Raw genomic sequence first — 19574 nt, forward strand, 5'->3', positions numbered from 1 at the left:
GACTGTCCGGTGTGCACCGGACTGTCCGGTGCGCCATCGAACAGAAGCCTCCAGCCAACGGTCAAGTTTGGTGGTTGGGGCTATAAATACCCCAACCACCCCACATTCATAGCTATCCAAGTTTTCCCACTTCTCAACCTCTTACAAGAGCTAGGCATTCAATTCTAGACACATTCAAAGAGATCAAATCCTCTCCAATTCCACACAAAACCCTAGTGACTAGAGAGAGTGATTTGCCGTGTTCTTTTGAGCTCTTGCGCTTGGATCGCATTCTTTCTTTCTCTTTTGCTCTTGTGATCAACACTCAATTGTAACCGAGGCAAGAGGCACCGATTGTGTGGTGGCCCTTGCGGGGAAGTTTTGTTCCCGGTTGATTGAGAAGAAGGAAAGCTCACTCGGTCCGAGGGACCGTTTGAGAGAGGGAAGGGTTGAAAGAGACCCGGCCTTTGTGGCCTCCTCAACGGGGAGTAGGTTTGCAAGAACCGAACCTCGGTAAAACAAATCCACGTGTCACTCTCTTTATTTGCTTGCGATTTGTTTTGCTCCCTCTCTTGCGGACTCGTTTATTATTACTAACGCTAACCCCGGCTTGTAGTTGTGATTATTTTTGTAAATTTCAGTTTCGCCCTATTCACCCCCCCTCTAGGCGACTATCAATTGGTATCAGAGCCCGGTGCTTCATTAGAGCCTAACCGCTCGAAGTGATGTCGGGAGATCACGCCAAGAAGGAGATGGAGACCGGCGACGACAAGCCCACTACAAGCCAAGGGAGCACTTCATCTTCATCGGAAGAGTCCCGCACCAAGAGAAGAGAGAAGAAGAAGAAATCCTCCAAGCGGAAGGAGAAAAGATCTTCCTCTTCTCACCATAAGGAGAAGAAGGAAAAATCTTCTCACAAGCCGCATCGGAGTGGGGACAAGCACAAAAGGATGAGGAAGGTGATCTTCTACGAGACCGACACTTCATCGACCTCCACCTCCGGCTCCGACGCGGCGTCCGTCACTTCTAAACGCCAAGAGCGTAAGAAGTATAGTAAGATCCCCCTACGCTACCCTCGCATTCCTAAACATACACCTTTACTTTCCGTCCCATTAGGCAAACCACCAACTTTTAATGGTGAAGATTATGCTATGTGGAGTAATTTGATGCGATTCCATCTAACCTCTCTCCACAAAAGAATATGGGATGTTGTTGAGTATGGTGTACAGGTACCATCCGTAGGAGATGAGGACTACGACACGGACGAAGTGGCCCAAATCGAGCACTTCAACTCTCAAGCCACAACTATTCTCCTTGCCTCTTTAAGCAAGGAGGAATACAACAAAGTACAAGGGTTGAAGAACGCCAAGGAGATTTGGGACCTACTCAAGACGGCACATGAGGGTGATGAACTCACCAAGATCACCAAGCGGGAAACGATCGAGGGGGAGCTCGGTCGCTTCCGTCTTCGCCAAGGGGAGGAGCCACAAGACATGTACAACCGGCTCAAGACCTTGGTGAACCAAGTGCGCAACCTCGGGAGCACAAAATGGGATGACCACGAAGTGGTTAAGGTTATTCTGAGAGCCCTTATTTTCCTTAACCCTACTCAAGTACAATTAATTCGTGGCAATCCTAGATATACACAAATGACCCCCGAGGAAGTCATCGGGAATTTTGTTAGTTTTGAATGCATGATTAAGGGCTCCAAGAAGATCAACGAGCTTGATGAGCCTTCCACATCCGAGGCGCAACCCGTGGCCTTCAAGGCAACGGAGGAGAAGAAGGAGGAGTCTACACCAAGTAGACAACCAATTGACGCCTCCAAGCTCGACAACGAGGAGATGGCCCTAATCATCAAAAGCTTCCGGCAAATCCTCAAGCAACGGAAGGGGAAGGACTACAAATCCCGTTCCAAGAAGGTTTGCTACAAGTGTGGTAAGCCCGGTCACTTTATTGCTAAATGTCCATTATCAAGTGATAGTGACAGGGACAACGACAAGAAGGGCAAGAGGAAGGAGAAGAAAAAGTACTACAAGAAGAAAGGCGGCGATGCCCATGTTTGTCGGGAGTGGGACTCCGACGAAAGCTCAAGCGACTCCTCCGACGACGAGGACGCCGCCAACATCGCCGTCACCAAAGGCCTCCTCTTCCCCAACGTCGGCCACAAGTGCCTCATGGCCAAGGACGGCAAAAAGAAGGTAAAATCAAAGTCCTCCACTAAATATGAAACATCTAGTGATGAGGATGATAAAAATGAGGAGGATAACTTGCGTATTCTTTTTGCCAACCTTAACATGGAACAAAAAGAAAAATTAAATGAGCTAATTAGTGCTATCCATGAAAAGGATGATCTCTTGGACTCCCAAGAGGACTTCCTAATCAAGGAAAACAAGAAACATGTTAAGGTTAAAAATGCTTATGCTCTAGAAAGAGAAAGATGTGAAAAATTATCTAGTGAGCTAAGCACTTGCCATGAGATTTTAGACAACCTTAGAAATGAAAATGCTAATTTGTTGGCTAAGGTTGATTCTCATGTTTGCATTGATCCTAGAAATAATGATGTTGATTTGCTTGCTAGGATTGATGAATTGAATGCTTCCATCGCTAGCCTTAGAAATGAGAATGAGAAATTAATTGCTAAGGCTAAGAATTTTGATGTTTGCAATACTACTATTTCTGACCTTAGAACTAAGAATGATTTGTTGCATGCTAAGGTTATTGAATTAAAGTCTTGCAAACCCTCTACATCTACTATTGAGCATGTGTCCATTTGCACTAGATGTAGAGATATTAATGTTGATGCTATCCATGATCACCTTGCCTTAATTAAAAAACAAAATGATCACATAGCACAACTTAATGCTAAAATTAGAGAGCATGACTTAGAAAATGAAAAATTTAAATTTGCTAGAAGCATGCTCTATAATGGGAGACGCCCGGGCATTAAGGACGGCATTGGCTTTCAAAAGGGAGACAATGTCAAAATTAATGCCCCTCCTAAGAACTTGTCTAACTTTGTTAAGGGCAAGGCTCCCATGCCTCAGGATAACGAGGGTTACATTTTGTACCCTGCCGGGTATCCTGAGAATAAGATTAAGAAAATTCATTCTAGGAAGTCTCACTCTGGCCCTAATTATGCTTTCATGTATAAGGGTGAGACATCTAGATCTAGGCAACCAACCCATGCCAAGTTGCCTAAAAAGAAAACTAGTAATGCATCAAATGATCATGCCATTTCATTTAAAACTTTTGATGCATCTTATGTGTTGACTAGCAAATCTGGCAAGGTAGTTGCCAAAATTGTTGGGGGCAAACACAAGGGCTCCAAGACTTGTGTTTGGGTACCCAAAGTTCTTGTATCTAATGCTAAAGGACCCAAAACCGTTTGGGTACCTAAAACAAAGAACTAAACTTGTAGGTTTATGCATCCGGGGGCACAAGTTGGATACTCGACAGCGGGTGCACAAACCACATGACCGGGGAGAAAAGGATGTTCTCCTCATATGAGAAAAACCAGGATCCCCAACGAGCTATCACATTCGGGGATGGAAATCAAGGTTTGGTCAAAGGCTTGGGTAAAATTGCTATATCTCCTGACCATTCTATTTCCAATGTTTTTCTTGTAGATTCATTAGATTACAACTTGCTTTCTGTTTCCCAATTATGTCAAATGGGCTACAACTGTCTTTTTACTGATATAGGTGTCACTGTCTTTAGAAGGAGTGATGATTCAATAGCATTTAAGGGTGTGTTAGAGGGTCAGCTATACTTAGTAGATTTTGATAGAGCTGAGCTCGACACATGTTTAATTGCTAAGACTAACATGGGTTGGCTCTGGCACCGCCGACTAGCCCATGTTGGGATGAAGAATCTTCATAAGCTTCTAAAGGGAGAGCACATTTTAGGACTAACCAATGTTCATTTTGAGAAAGACAGGATTTGTAGCGCATGCCAAGCAGGGAAACAAGTTGGCACTCATCATCCACACAAGAACATAATGACGACTGACAGGCCACTGGAGCTCCTACACATGGATCTATTCGGCCCGATCGCTTACATAAGCATCGGCGGGAGTAAGTATTGTCTTGTTATTGTGGATGATTATTCTCGCTTCACTTGGGTATTCTTTTTACAGGAAAAATCTCAAACCCAAGAGACCTTAAAGGGATTCTTGAGACGAGCTCAAAATGAGTTCGGCTTAAGGATCAAGAAAATAAGAAGCGACAATGGGACGGAGTTCAAGAACTCTCAAATTGAAAGCTTTCTTGAGGAGGAGGGCATCAAGCATGAGTTCTCTTCTCCCTACACGCCACAACAAAATGGTGTAGTGGAGAGGAAGAATCGAACTCTATTGGACATGGCAAGAACCATGCTTGATGAGTACAAGACACCGGACCGGTTTTGGGCCGAAGCGGTCAACACCGCCTGCTACGCCATCAACCGGTTATATCTTCACCGAATCCTCAAGAAGACATCATATGAACTCCTAACCGGTAAAAAGCCCAATATTTCATATTTTAGAGTTTTTGGTAGCAAATGCTTCATTCTTATTAAAAGAGGTAGAAAATCAAAATTTGCTCCTAAAACTGTAGAAGGCTTTTTACTTGGTTATGACTCAAACACAAGGGCATATAGGGTCTTTAACAAGTCCACTGGACTAGTTGAAGTCTCATGTGACGTTGTGTTTGATGAAACTAACGGCTCTCAAGTGGAGCAAGTTGATCTTGATGAGATAGGTGAAGAACAGGCTCCATGTATCGCGCTAAGGAACATGTCCATCGGGGATGTGTGTCCTAGGGAATCCGAAGAGCCTCCAAATGCACAAGATCAACCATCCTCCTCCATGCAAGCATCTCCACCAACTCAAAATGAGGATGAGGCTCAAAATGATGAAAAGCAAAATCAAGAAGACGAGCCACCTCAAGATGATAGCAATGATCAAGGGGGAGATACAAATGATCAAGAAAAGGAGGATGAGGAAGAGCCAAGACCACCACACCCAAGAGTCCACCAAGCAATACAACGAGATCACCCCGTCGACACCATCCTCGGCGACATTCATAAGGGGGTAACTACTCGATCTCGGGTTGCTCATTTTTGTGAACATTACTCTTTTGTTTCCTCTATTGAGCCACACAGGGTAGAGGAAGCTCTCCAAGATTCGGATTGGGTGGTGGCGATGCAAGAGGAGCTCAACAATTTCACGAGGAACGAGGTATGGCACTTAGTTCCACGTCCTAACCAAAATGTTGTAGGAACCAAATGGGTCTTCCGCAACAAGCAAGATGAGCATGGTGTGGTGACAAGGAACAAAGCTCGACTCGTGGCCAAAGGGTATTCACAAGTCGAAGGTTTGGATTTTGGTGAAACCTATGCACCCGTAGCTAGGCTTGAGTCAATTCGCATTTTATTGGCCTATGCTACTTACCATGGCTTTAAGCTCTATCAAATGGACGTGAAAAGTGCCTTCCTCAACGGACCAATCAAGGAAGAGGTCTATGTTGAGCAACCTCCCGGCTTTGAAGACAGTGAGTATCCTAATCATGTCTATAGGCTCTCTAAGGCGCTTTATGGGCTCAAGCAAGCCCCAAGAGCATGGTATGAATGCCTAAGAGATTTCCTTATTACTAATGGCTTCAAAGTTGGCAAGGCCGATCCTACGCTCTTTACTAAAACTCTTGAAAATGACTTGTTTGTATGCCAAATTTATGTTGATGATATTATATTTGGGTCTACTAACGAGTCTACATGTGAAGAGTTTAGTAGGATCATGACACAGAAATTCGAGATGTCAATGATGGGGGAGTTGAAGTATTTTCTAGGATTCCAAGTCAAGCAACTCCGAGAGGGCACCTTCATTAGCCAAACGAAGTACACTCAAGACATTCTTGCTAAGTTTGGGATGAAGGATGCCAAACCCATCAAGACACCCATGGGAACTAATGGGCATCTCGACCTCGACACGGGAGGTAAGTCCGTGGATCAAAAGGTATACCGGTCAATGATTGGTTCATTGCTTTATTTATGTGCATCTCGACCGGATATTATGCTTTCCGTTTGCATGTGTGCAAGATTCCAATCCGACCCTAAGGAATCACACCTTACGGCCGTAAAACGAATCTTGAGATATTTGGCTTATACACCTAAGTTTGGGCTTTGGTACCCTAGGGGATCCACATTTGATTTAATTGGTTATTCGGATGCCGATTGGGCGGGGTGCAAAATCAATAGGAAGAGCACATCGGGGACTTGCCAGTTCTTGGGAAGATCCTTGGTGTCTTGGGCTTCAAAGAAGCAAAATTCGGTCGCTCTTTCCACCGCCGAAGCCGAGTACATTGCCGCAGGACATTGTTGCGCGCAATTGCTTTGGATGAGGCAAACCCTGCGGGACTACGGTTACAAATTAACCAAAGTCCCTTTGCTATGTGATAATGAGAGTGCAATCAAAATGGCCGACAATCCCGTCGAGCATAGCCGCACTAAGCACATAGCCATTCGGTATCATTTTCTTAGGGATCACCAACAAAAGGGGGATATCGAGATTTCTTACATTAATACTAAAGATCAATTAGCCGATATCTTTACCAAGCCACTTGATGAACAATCTTTTACCAGACTTAGGCATGAGCTCAATATTCTTGATTCTAGAAATTTCTTTTGCTAAGCTTGCACACATAGCTCATTTGAATACCTTTGATCATATCTCTTTTTATGCTATGACTAATGTGTTTTCAAGTCTATTTCAAACCAAGTCATAGGTATATTGAAAGGGAATTGGAGTCTTCGGCGAAGACAAAGGCTTCCACTCCGTAACTCATACTTCGCCACCACTCCGAGCAACTCTCTCTTCTTTGGGGGAAAATGAGCATCAAGGAAAAGGACTTCATCCTTGGGGGAGAGAGTAAAAGCTCAAACGCAAAAGGACTTCGTCTTTGGTATAATCTTAACTCACTTATTTATGACCAAAGGGGAAGATTGCACTTCAAGGGCTCTAATGATTCCGTTTTTGGCGATTCATGCCAAAAAGGGGGAGAAATGAGCCCAAAGCAAAAGGACCGCACCACCACCACCAAATTCAAAAACTTAGTGCTTTCCAAAAAGTCTTTATCATTTGGTATTCTATTGTGTTCAAAAGGGGGAGAAAGTAGTATTTCAAAAATGGTATATCAAAACCCTCTTGAACACTAAGAGGTGAATCTCTTTTAGGGGGAGTTTTGTTTAGTCAAAGGAAAAGCATTTGAAACAGGGGGAGGAAATTTCAAATCTTGAAAATGCTTTTGCAAACTCTTATTTATTTACCTTTGACTATTTGCAAAAGATCTATGAAAAGGATTTACAAAAGGTTTTGCAAAAACAAAACAAGTGGTGCAAACGTGGTCCAAAATATTATATAAGAAAGAAACATTCCTTGCATATCTTGTAAGTAGTTATATTGGCTCAATTCCAAGTAACCTTTTCACTTACATTATGCAAACTAGTTCAATTATGCACTTCCATGTTTGCTTTGGTTTGTGTTGGCATCAATCACCAAAAAGGGGGAGATTGAAAGGGAATTAGGCTTACACCTAGTTCCTAAATAATTTTGGTGGTTGAATTGCCCAACACAAATATTGGACTGACTAGTTTGCTCTAGTGTATAAGTTATACAGGTGCAAAAGGTTCACATCTAGCCAATAAAAAGATCAAGTGTTGGATTCAATAAAGGAGCAAAGGGGCAACCGAGGGCACCCCTGGTCTGGCGCACCGGACTGTCCGGTGTGCCACCGGACAGTGAACAGTACCTGTCCGGTGCACCAGGGGACCCAGACTCAAACTCTTCACCCTCGGGATTTCTCGGAAGCCGGCGCGCTATAATTCACCGGACTGTCCGGTGTGCACCGGACATGTCCGGTGCTCCAAGGAAGCTCGGCCCCCGGAACTCGCCAGCCTCGGGTTCGCGCGGCAGCCGCTCCGCTAAAATTCACCGGACTGTCCGGTGTGCACCGGACTGTCCGGTGTGCCAGCGGAGCAACGGCTCCCTGCGGCGCCAACGGCTCCCTGCGGTGCATTAAATGCGCGCGCAGCGCGCGCAGAAGTCAGAATCGCCCATATCGGTGCACCGGACATCAAACAGTACATGTCCGGTGTGCACCGGACACCCAGGCGGGCCCACAAGTCAGAAGCTCCAACGGCTAGAATCCAACGGCAGTGATGACGTGGCAGGGGCACCGGACTGTCCGGTGTGCACCGGACTGTCCGGTGCGCCATCGAACAGAAGCCTCCAGCCAACGGTCAAGTTTGGTGGTTGGGGCTATAAATACCCCAACCACCCCACATTCATAGCTATCCAAGTTTTCCCACTTCTCAACCTCTTACAAGAGCTAGGCATTCAATTCTAGACACATTCAAAGAGATCAAATCCTCTCCAATTCCACACAAAACCCTAGTGACTAGAGAGAGTGATTTGCCGTGTTCTTTTGAGCTCTTGCGCTTGGATCGCATTCTTTCTTTCTCTTTTGCTCTTGTGATCAACACTCAATTGTAACCGAGGCAAGAGGCACCGATTGTGTGGTGGCCCTTGCGGGGAAGTTTTGTTCCCGGTTGATTGAGAAGAAGGAAAGCTCACTCGGTCCGAGGGACCGTTTGAGAGAGGGAAGGGTTGAAAGAGACCCGGCCTTTGTGGCCTCCTCAACGGGGAGTAGGTTTGCAAGAACCGAACCTCGGTAAAACAAATCCACGTGTCACTCTCTTTATTTGCTTGCGATTTGTTTTGCTCCCTCTCTTGCGGACTCGTTTATTATTACTAACGCTAACCCCGGCTTGTAGTTGTGATTATTTTTGTAAATTTCAGTTTCGCCCTATTCACCCCCCCTCTAGGCGACTATCACCCAGCGGCTGTACCCAATTTTACCCTGCATGATGGTCTACTCCGATACAAGGAACGCATTTGGGTGGGTGAGGACACACATCTGCAGCACCGCATTGTGGAAGCTTTACACAGTTCCCCATTGGGCGGACATTCTGGCATACCAGTGACATACAGCCGTGTGAAAAAACTCTTTGCCTGGACTAAGTTGAAGCCCTTTGTGCAGAAGTTCGTGCAGGAATGTCAGGTCTGTCTGCAAGCAAAGCCAGATCGAGCTGCTTATCCCGGGTTGCTGCAACCGCTTCCTGTGCCACCCTCGGCTTGGGACACGATATCCATGAACTTCATAGAAGGCTTACCCCGGTCGCAGCATGTGGACTGCATTTTGGTTGTGGTGGACAAATTCACAAAGTATGGCCACTTCCTTCCTCTCAGCCACCCTTACACAGCTCGGTCTGTAGCTCAAGCCTTCCTGTCCAACATTTACAAGTTGCATGGGCTGCCCTCGGTGATAATATCTGATCGAGACCCGATGTTCACTAGCCAATTTTGGCAGCATCTGTTTGGATTAGCAGGGATTGAATTGAAGTTGAGCTCCTCCTATCACCCTCAGACAGACGGACAAACTGAGCGGGTTAACCAGTGCTTAGAGACCTATCTCCGTTGTTTCGCCAATGCTTGTCCCACAAAATGGAAAGATTGGTTACCGGTGGCCGAGTACTGGTATAACACAAGCCTCCACTCTGCCTTGGGTCGTTCCCCCTTTGAAGTATTGTACGGTCGCCAGCCTCGCACTTTGGGCATTTCTGTCAACAATACAATACCAGCTCAGCTCTCTGATTGGTTGCAAGAGCGATCCTTGATGCAAGAGCTTGTACATCAACACCTGGTGCGCGCTCAAGCCCGCATGAAGAAGCAGGCAAACCAGCACAGATCTGAACGTTCATTTGCAGTGGGGGATTGGGTCTACTTGAAACTCCAACCTTATGCTCAATCATCTGTCATGCCGCGCTCTCACCATAAACTGAGCTTCAAGTACTTCGGACCATATCTAGTCACTGGTCGTGTGGGAGCTGTGGCCTACCACTTGCAGCTTCCTGATAACAGTCGTATACACCCTGTAGTGCATGTATCACAACTAAAACTTGCTGCAGGTTTCAAAGGGGTGGCTTCTTCCTCGCTTCCACCATCCTTGCCGGAGCTCCGCGTTCCTGTCCGAGTACTCCAGACCCGAGGATTATCCAAGGGCAACAGGCTGGTTCAGCAGGTCCTGGTGGAATGGTCTGGCCTCCCGCCTGACCTCGCTACATGGGAAGATCAAGAAGCTCTTCGTCAAAGCTTTCCTTTGGCCCCTGCTTGGGGACAAGCAGACTTCGAAGGGCCAGGGAATGTTACCAACTCGCCAATGGAGGAGATGTCCCAGCCGCTACAACAGCAAGATGACGCAATATTGAATGGTCCAAGCAAGCAGGATGCGGCAACTCGTCGTGTGCGTCGGCCCAACAGGCGCGTATATGGGCCCGAGTGGGTGTAGACCTGCTGGTACGCAGCGGCTGGCGTGTGTGTGATGTACTTAACCTGGTCCGACTACTGGCTGGGAGGTTTTATGGATGAACAGAAACTCTAAGAAATAACATCCCTCTGTCCTTCGTCTCCCTTCTCTGTTCTTCCCAAAACCCCATCTACCTTCTCCTCCTACTATTGCTAACAAGGAAGGACGGACTTGCTTGTTTCGGGGGCAAAGGTGAGGCTAAAGTCAGATAACGAAATTGCTGGTGCCTTCAACTATCTTGGAGCAGAAGCTAAAGAAACTGCTTGAGAGTCAAAGCGCAGATGAGGATGACAAACCATCTGATCCAAATTAGGACGATCATCTAAACCCAATGAAGTTTAGCACAAAGCACAAGATGGAGAGAGAAGCTGAAGCTTAAATGAGCTGCTTGGTAAGCTGGCTAGGACACGGATTGAGGACGACCTGAAGCCTTGCCGTGATCTTATTGAGCAGCTGTTTGGAAAGGAGAAGGGTTGACAGATCAACTGGAATGGAGATGAAGCCGAGCGATCAAGAGTCAGCTGCAGCAGCAGTAGCACGACCTTACTCCATCCTAGAGTTGTGCGCTAGGTGGAGGTTGATGAAGACTTTGCCGCAAAGATCGATGATGAATTTCTCGTCATTGAATCAGGTGGCACAACTATGAATCTGGAATCTGGACCAATCGTCATGTGACTAATTCTGTTTAAATCACTTTTTTTCTTCTAGGAGAGAGCTCTTTTATCTTCATGAAAGATAGCCTACTTACTTTGGCACAATTTGCTATGAAAGTGGACAGAGCATCACAACTGAGGAATGTATGTTCATTTAATGGTATAATAATAATGGCATTTGCCTTGTCCCTTCAGTATAAAGCAGATATTTCTAGATTCGTAATTATAAAGATGGTCCATGCCATATCTTATTATATATTTCATTTTTACCATTTCTCAGCAACTTGTAGATGGAACCAGAAGATTAAGTACTGGTGGTTGAAATATGTATGGAAATTTTATCAAAACCTGACAGCTTCAAATGTGCATGTCTAGATAAGTGCTCAAAAAAAGATGCCAGCGAGAACTAGAAACTTCTACCAGCCTTCTATGGACTTGGTGGGGGCCAGAAAGATTTCAAGAAAACCTATTCACTTGACTTGGGAAAATCAGCAACACCCATATTCCTCGGAGCTCCTCGACCCGGCGGGACTGCGACGCGGCCTTCGAGGACGGGAGCAAGAGGTTCACCGACGCCTCCGTCGCGTCCGCGACCATAGGGGCCGAGTCGTTCAGGAAGGAGGAGAAGCTCGTCAAGATCAAGGAAAGTTAAGTGCCGCCGGTGGCCTTTCTTTACCCGAACCTACTGTGAACTCTTTGTCAGTGCTCGGTAATGCACTCGATCGATGCTTTCTTGTTTTTTGCCCCGTCGTCGTCTTGACGCAGTGGCATCGAGGGCTGGTATTGAGGGTTGTGCTTTGAATCCTTCGTGCAGGCTGTCGTCCGGAGCCTGTGTCGTGATCCACTACACCGTCCCTTGCAACGACAGCGACGAAGGCTCTGAACGCTCGGAGGAGTGACACTGCTGCTGCATTGGCAAATTAGTGAGGGCTTTACATTGCTTGAAACATGCATTCAACTATACGACCCATTTTTTCTTCCCGTTTTTTTACTTTCTCCCTTAGAAAAATTAGGCCCCCTTATCACTGTATAAGTGTCTATTATAATGTATCATTTATGTGTTTCGCTTAAAAAGATTTCTCATGAGACTGTCCGGTAGAGTGTGTAAAATAGAGGACGACAAACAATTTGTAGAAACAAGTTTAAAATCTACACTACTATATTAAGGCTGCAAGAGGGTAGCTTGCCTCCCCTGGTTCTGCCTTCCATGAATCTACACTGTCCATCTATATCATCAAATCTACAACGTCCGTCCGTGCGCCTCGTCCCTCCGCCTGATGCGCCAACATCCCACGTCCGTTCGTGCGCCCCAACCCCCCCACCTCACCGGCTCACCCGCCCCCGCTCAAGCCGCGCTCGCTCGCCCACTCGACAACCCTAGACTCACCTGCCTCCGCCGCCCGCCATGGCCTCCCTCACCTCAACCTCCACCTCACTCCTCTTCCCGCAAGCCTCCACATCCAGAAGCCGCGTCCGGCATTGACTGGTTCCGCTCTCACGCGCGCCTCAACCACGTGCTCGCCCACGACGACAACTGCATCACCGTCACACGCGCCTCAGGAGGGTCCGCTCCACCCGCTCTCAACAACCCCCGCCCCATCGCCGTGCGTCTCGGCCACCCTCGATTCTGAGATCTACGCCGCTCTCAACAACCATGCTCCTAAGGAGGTTCCCAATAATCTGCTCGCCCCTCCCTTTAGCGCAGAGCCGCGTGTCCCCAATCCGTTGCTCCGGCAAGCCCGCTCCCTAACTGTTCATCTACTCCGCCGTCACCTCGCGTCCGCCCTCATCACATTGGTTTTCGCCGAGGTGAGTTCTCCCTTCGTCCTTTTTCCTCTGCCCCACCGGCGTTCCCTGAGGATCAGCCGGTTCTCCGTCCTCCGATACGAAGGGACAATGTGCTCCACGGAGAGCTAGAACAAATTGGAACGATGAACATGGTTATGCAGTAATTTGATTCTACCTCATGTCCAAGGTTGCCAACATATACAGTAGTACAATCAGGATTGTTCTCTGGTTTCTCTTTAAGTTATCATGATATTATATGTTCCCGTTGCAACGCACGGGCACTAACCTAGTTGATTTATTATGTGTGGACTAGTTTTTCTAACATGGTGTTGGCAGGCAGTTGTAGTTGTACATTCGAACCAGGCTTTATGGGCTGTCGTGAAGCATACAATTTTTGGCCCAGTCGAAGCTAGATGTAACACAAGATGGTGTCGTAACTCGTAAGAGCATGTAGTATGATGTATGGAGAAACTTTGAGCAGTTGTTTCAAGGACGTAAGTGAGGTATGCCGCTAAATGACATGACAAAAAGAAAAAGAAAAAGAAAAACGCAATGGGATGGGAGACGTAGCTGGATAAACGAACGGGGCGACTTTCCACAACGCACGGGGATGGGCCCAGGGCCTTCAACGAGGCGGCGTCCACGACCAGCAGGACCTCAGCATAATGGGCCTGAAATCAGATGGATAGTTCAATCCAGCCATGCTCTTCTAGTCTCGCGTCGATCCTCATAGGGGAACCATGCATGATTATTTTACACACACAATGCCGGACGGACGCATGTGCTCAGCGCGGAATCCGAGCACGGGAAAGCGCCCCGGGTGTGCGTTAACAGAACGACTGCTTTTGCAAGCTGGCATGGCGTCAACGGACGGAGAGGCCGTAGATCGGTGGTGGAGGCCCGAGCCGCGCGCCGTGCTAATCATTGCACTGGCAGACTGCCGACTGCGACCATCCATCGGCCGGCGCAGTGCAGCCGTCGAGGAAGGAAACCGGCAAAGCAAAGAGCCAAAGGAGGAGGGAGCGCAGCATGGGCATGGCCATCGTCCATCGATCATGCATGCATGCATGCCTTCTGCTGCGTGCCGGCCTTTCCTCGTCGAAAGAATTGATCGCCCACGACAAAATCCCACTTTTTTACCCATGGCGTGGCGTGGCGTGATGGAAACTCTGCCTCGGAGACTGTCAGAATGACTCTGCCTCAAGGGACCACAATGAGGAACCCGTAGCGTACCGTATAGTACGTCCAGCAACAGCAATCCAAGCGTCCATCTTCTCCAGCATACAGTTAGTTACAGTGTGTTTGGTTTGCAGCACGGCATGGATCCAGAGTGATCCGAACCTGTATCCGAGCCTACAAAATCGTTTGGATAGCGTCACGGAGTCTACCCATTCGTCATCCACTCATTCCAAAATACAACAGAACCCTAGCAGCGACTCGTTCCTCCAAATCAACCGGATGAGCTGACTCCCGTTCGCATCTCGCACCTGGCGGTGGCGGGGCAGCTCTGAGGGGATCTCTCCGCGGCGGCGACGCGGCTCCCAGCGGCGACAGCGACCCTCCTCACCCAACCGCCGCTCCTCACACTACCAGATCTAGGCGTCGCACCTCAGATCCGTCAACTGGTGAGCTCCCTCCTCCACCTCCTCTCCCTGCTCTTTGATCTCGCCCTCGCTTCTTCCTCCCCGGCCAGCCATCCGTTCCGGTGACTGCTTCCTTCGTCTACCCTGGCGTCTCCTACTCCAAGGCCGGGCACTACCGCTACGCGCTCCTCTCCCGCGTCTGCCTCTCCATGTTCGACGGGTTCGACTCCTACCAGTTCGGCGCCACAGCCGACACCACGGAGCTTGGAGGAACCCAGCTGACAGCCCGCAGGAACGAGTCACTGCAGCAATTCATCGAGCACTCAGATGCAGATCCCGCCTCTGGATTCTTTCCGAATTGCTCTGTCTATCCTGTGCCGTTGGAGACCTCGCCGCCCTCGCACTTGTCTCGCGCCACAGGTCCATCCGTTCGGCGCGGCAGGCAGCCACTTCCAGGCTCCAGCGTAGCGGTTTCGCCGCCGCCGCCACAGTAGTGTTATATCTTGGTCCAGCCAGCGTGCTAGAGCAATCAAGCAAGCTTGTTGTAGTTTGCTTCAGATCAGGAACAATGAAATAACTACAGTACGGATAAGGAACATTCAACGCTTGTGTGTAATATTGTCAGTCTCTCATGGGAAGAGGTTCCACTCTCGTTGCGTGCGATGGATGCCAAGGGGTGAGCGGGTGACTGAATAAATCCACATATATGCCTGAAGAATCACAATAATTTAACATCCATACAAAGTTTGGGTGCTGCCATGACATTCAGCTATTACTTAGACAAAGCTTTGGTAGCTAGAGAGTTACCACTACTCACACATAATGGAACTAACACATTAGGCCACATCAGTTATTATGCACTGTATCTATGTGTTATCTATATTTATCGAAAGATGTACCCAAAATGAAAACAGGATATACCATTTCTCACATACATTCCATGCTTATTCAGTTTCTTACCAATCTTCTCTTCTTGTTTCTCTTGCAGGTCTTTAATTCTCTCTTTACACATATCTTGGTCTTTAATTCTCTCATCACCAGCGTAAGGTAACAATCTAATCTGTTATGTTTATTTTCATCTTTTTCTGTATTGTTTCTTGTCTATTCTCTATTGGGCTGGGTCTATTCTGTATTTTTTTAGCTAGACTGTAAATTATGCATATGCAATCATGTGTATGTCTTTTTATGTATTAAAGCTCTCTGAACTTCATGTAGATGGATGCTAATGAAATAAGAAGATCTTTAATTATTAAAGTTGTTGCTCTAGCCGCCGCTACATTTTATTATATTCTGATTGTGAGGAGGAAGATGAAAAGGAAACGAATTTCGTATGCCCCAATGATTGATATGGAAATGAAACGAAATGACTACCTTTCTAGTATTTACCATAAAGATGATACGAGTTGTTTGCGCATGCTAAGATTGAGGAGAGCACCATTCTTTTTATTGTGTGATACACTGAAACAAAGAAGCCTTCTTTCTGATAGTATCCATTGTTGTGTTGAGGAACAAGTAGCAATGTTCCTTCACACAATTGGTCACAACGAGAGGAATGCTGTTGTAGGAAAAAAATTTCAAGAGATCAGGGGAAACTGTCAGTCGCTACTTTAAGTTAGTACTTCGTGCTATCGGTGAACTTCGTGATGACCTTATTAGGCCTCCATCTCTTGAAACTTCAGTCAAAATCCTTGGAAATCCTCGATGGTATCCTTACTTTGAGGTATGGTCTAGGCACACTAAAATTATTTTTGACCTGCACATAATGGTATTCTTATTTCTCATCAAGTCAAAATTATAATGTAGAATTGTATTGGCGCAATTGATGGTACACACATACGAGCTAGTGTCCCCAAGTCTCGTGAGGCAGCTTTTCGAGGTAGAAAGAGTTTCACAACCCAAAATGTGATGGCCGCGGTAGACTTTGATCTTCGTTTCACATATGTGCTAGCTGGTTGGGAGGGTTCGGCACATGATGCCGTCGTTCTAGCTGATGCCTTACAAAGGCAGAATGGTCTCGTTGTACCTGAAGGTAATCTTCTCTAATGAATGTCTACAATATGCACCCACCAAAAGATAGATCATTCTCTAATGAATGTCATGGTATTGTAGGAAAATATTACCTAGTTGACTGCGGTTATGGTGCAAAGCCAGGGTTCTTACCACCTTTTCGTGGTGTCCGATACCACTTAAAAGAGTGGGGTAATGATAACAGGCCAGAAAATGAGAAGGAATTATTTAATTTAAGGCATTCACAACTACGGGTTACTGTTGAGCGTGCCTTTGGACCTGAAGAACCGTTTTAAGTTTCTTGATGATGCTCGACCTTTCTTTCCTTTCAAAACACAAGTAGATGTTGTTCTTGCATGTTGCATCCTCCACAATTGGATATTATCGCACGGGGCAGATTGTTTTCTCCCACCTGAGGAAGCATGGACAACAAACCAACCTTCTAGTTCAACAAGTTCCCATCAGGAGCAAGTACAAGAAAACAGACAATGGGTTCAGTGGAGGCAGCAACAGCAATCGAAGCGTCCATCTTCTCCAGCATACAGTTAGTTATTAGACCAACAGCGCAATCCAGCTTCTTTTTTTTTAGCCTGACGTCCATTTTGGATCGGCAAAACACCAGCGTGTCGTGTGATCTGAATCAGGTCATCAGTATGTATATGCATTGCGTGCGTGAGCGGCCGGCGAGGGAACAGCCGCAACCACCCCTACTATAAACTCACGGGCTTCACCCTGCCTTCTCGGTCCGTCCACCAACAGCAACCCCATGTCCCATCTGCCATGCCATCCATGGACCAGACCGTGGAAAAGGGCAGTCATACGAGACACTGCTCGGCTCGTGAAGGGTTTGGTGCCGCTTTCCGGTCAACCGCAGGCTTTCTCGTTCTCGGCGGCCAAACGAGGATTCTTCTTGGACGCTCATATCATATCATATGATGGCTGGGCTGGGCGCAACAGAGCACGTGATCCGTGCTGCGTCTTCGCTGTGCGCCGGTACAAAAAAAAGCGCGCGAGGAAGTGGCCGGTTGGAGTTGGATCGGGAGGTTTCGTTCTCTGTTGAGGGCTTGAGGCCCTGTGAGCTGTACAGTGTAGTACTGTGTAGTAGTACGCCGTACGGCCGTAGGCTGTGCTGTGTCCGGATGCAAAGGGAAAGGATGAATCAACGGAGTTTGGCCGAAAATTTATTGCTCATTGATTCATTCTATGTCATTTATTCGGTAGGTTTGCCTACGGAATACTATATTTATTTGTATGTTCTATCTCACAACCCCCCCCCCCCCCCCCCCACCCACCCCAAAAAAAAGTCCAATAGCTGTGGACAAGCCAATAGAGATGAGAATCGCAGAAACTCGTAGCCTCCTAGGTAACATTCTGATCAACGGTTTGTTTTGGTTTTTTTTTCCTCAATTGAGAATCTGAGTGTCCGAGTGATTATGAGTAGAGAACATAAATGGGTCCGTAGGGTTTAAGATCTTGGAAGTGGCGGATTTCTACTATTGCGACGACTTGACCGGTCATGTGTTCACGTTGATTTTGGATAGTTTTCAATAAAATGATTCCCATGAAAACATGCTGAAAAGCTAAACATTTTTGGCAGTCTATAGCAGCTTCTGTCAGCCAAAAGCTGGAAAAAAGGCGAAACAAACACCCCCTAAGAGTGGTAGCTCAATACTCTACGGTGAGTGTTTACGGTGCCCTAAACCTTTTGACGGTATAAGATTTTTTTTACTTTCGACCACAAATATAAGCATGTTTAGAAACTTTTTTTTAGCATTGACCATTGCTGTCCACAGTGGCTAGAGTGAATTAGAGGATAGTGTAAATACCTTGAGACTGCATAATAATATTTTGTAGGTGGTACATATATGATAAAATTCTAGTCTATTTTATTTGTTCGTAATTTTTTTGTGGATGCATGCGCATTCACTGTGCACTACCTAGCTTTGCCTCTGGCTGTCCAAAATATATATGCAAATTGTTAATATGGGGCTGCTTTTACTGTGTCCGTCATGGTTCACAGGTCATAATATATAGTAACTCTTTGTATTTTAACCTGTATATTTTTTATAAGTATTGTTAGTCAAAGTGCATTATTAAAAATTGTGCTGATGTTCTAGTGGATTTATATTTGTGATCAGGAAATAATATTGCAATTTGCAATGACATGAACATACGGACGCTAGATAAAAACATATGCTTCTACCAATTTGTGAGAAAAAACATCTGATGGACCTAGAACTCCAAGGTCTGTTTAGAGTTCAACCTTTTGTTGAACGCGGGATAAAACATGTTTCTCTACTTCTTTTATACTTCAATACTTCAATTTCAAACTATATATATTTAAACTTAAACACAAACTCATGAGTATGGCAACTTGACTATTATATATAGACTACACGCACATATAACATAACTGACACTATATTATTGCACGCGCACATAAATGTGAGATAATGACAACTTAACTACTGTGGACTACATGCACACACTACACACATAAAGTGAGAGAATGACAACTTAACTATTATGGACTATGGGTACACATAACATAACTTACACTACACTACATGCACACATAATGTACTAGAATGACAACTCGACTATTATGGACTACACACACCTATAACATGAGAAAAATAACAACTTGAGTGTTGTGGACGCATTCATGTACACATAACATGAGGAAATAACAACTTAACTATCGTGGATGTATTCATGTGCACATATAATGTTATTTATGTATACATAGCATGAGGGAATGACAACTTCAATATTGTGAACACATTCATGCAGAGAATAATAACTTAACTATTGTGGATGCATTTGTGCGCACATATAACATGAGAGAATGACAACTTGACTTTTGTGAACACATAACATGCATTCATGTACACATAACATGAGCGAATATGGGGGAATAACAACTTGACTATTGTGGATGGATTAATGTACATCTAACATGAGGGAATGGCAACTTCAGTACTGTGGACGCATTCGTGCAAGCACATAGCATGCATTCATGTACATATAACATAAGAGAATGACAACTTCACTATTGTAAATGCATCATGCATAGAATGACAACTAAACTATTGATAATGACAACTTAACTATTGTGGATGCATTGATGCAGACACATAAGTATAATGATAAATTAACTATTA

At 46.0% G+C, this 19574-nt stretch overlaps 1 long non-coding RNA gene across 1 annotated transcript; it reads right to left on the reverse strand.

Moving 5' to 3' along the window:
• Nucleotides 1-15859: 15859 nt before the first annotated feature.
• LOC109940962 (uncharacterized) lies at nucleotides 15860-16327 on the reverse strand. Its single transcript, XR_002263752.2, has 3 exons — nucleotides 16241-16327; nucleotides 16052-16156; nucleotides 15860-15958 (listed from the first exon to the last, which is right to left on the reverse strand). It is a non-coding gene; the product is annotated as an uncharacterized lncRNA (long non-coding RNA).
• Nucleotides 16328-19574: the final 3247 nt, after the last annotated feature.

This window comes from Zea mays, chromosome 7, assembly GCF_902167145.1.
Source record: "Zea mays cultivar B73 chromosome 7, Zm-B73-REFERENCE-NAM-5.0, whole genome shotgun sequence".
NCBI classification, from domain to species: domain Eukaryota; kingdom Viridiplantae; phylum Streptophyta; class Magnoliopsida; order Poales; family Poaceae; genus Zea; species Zea mays.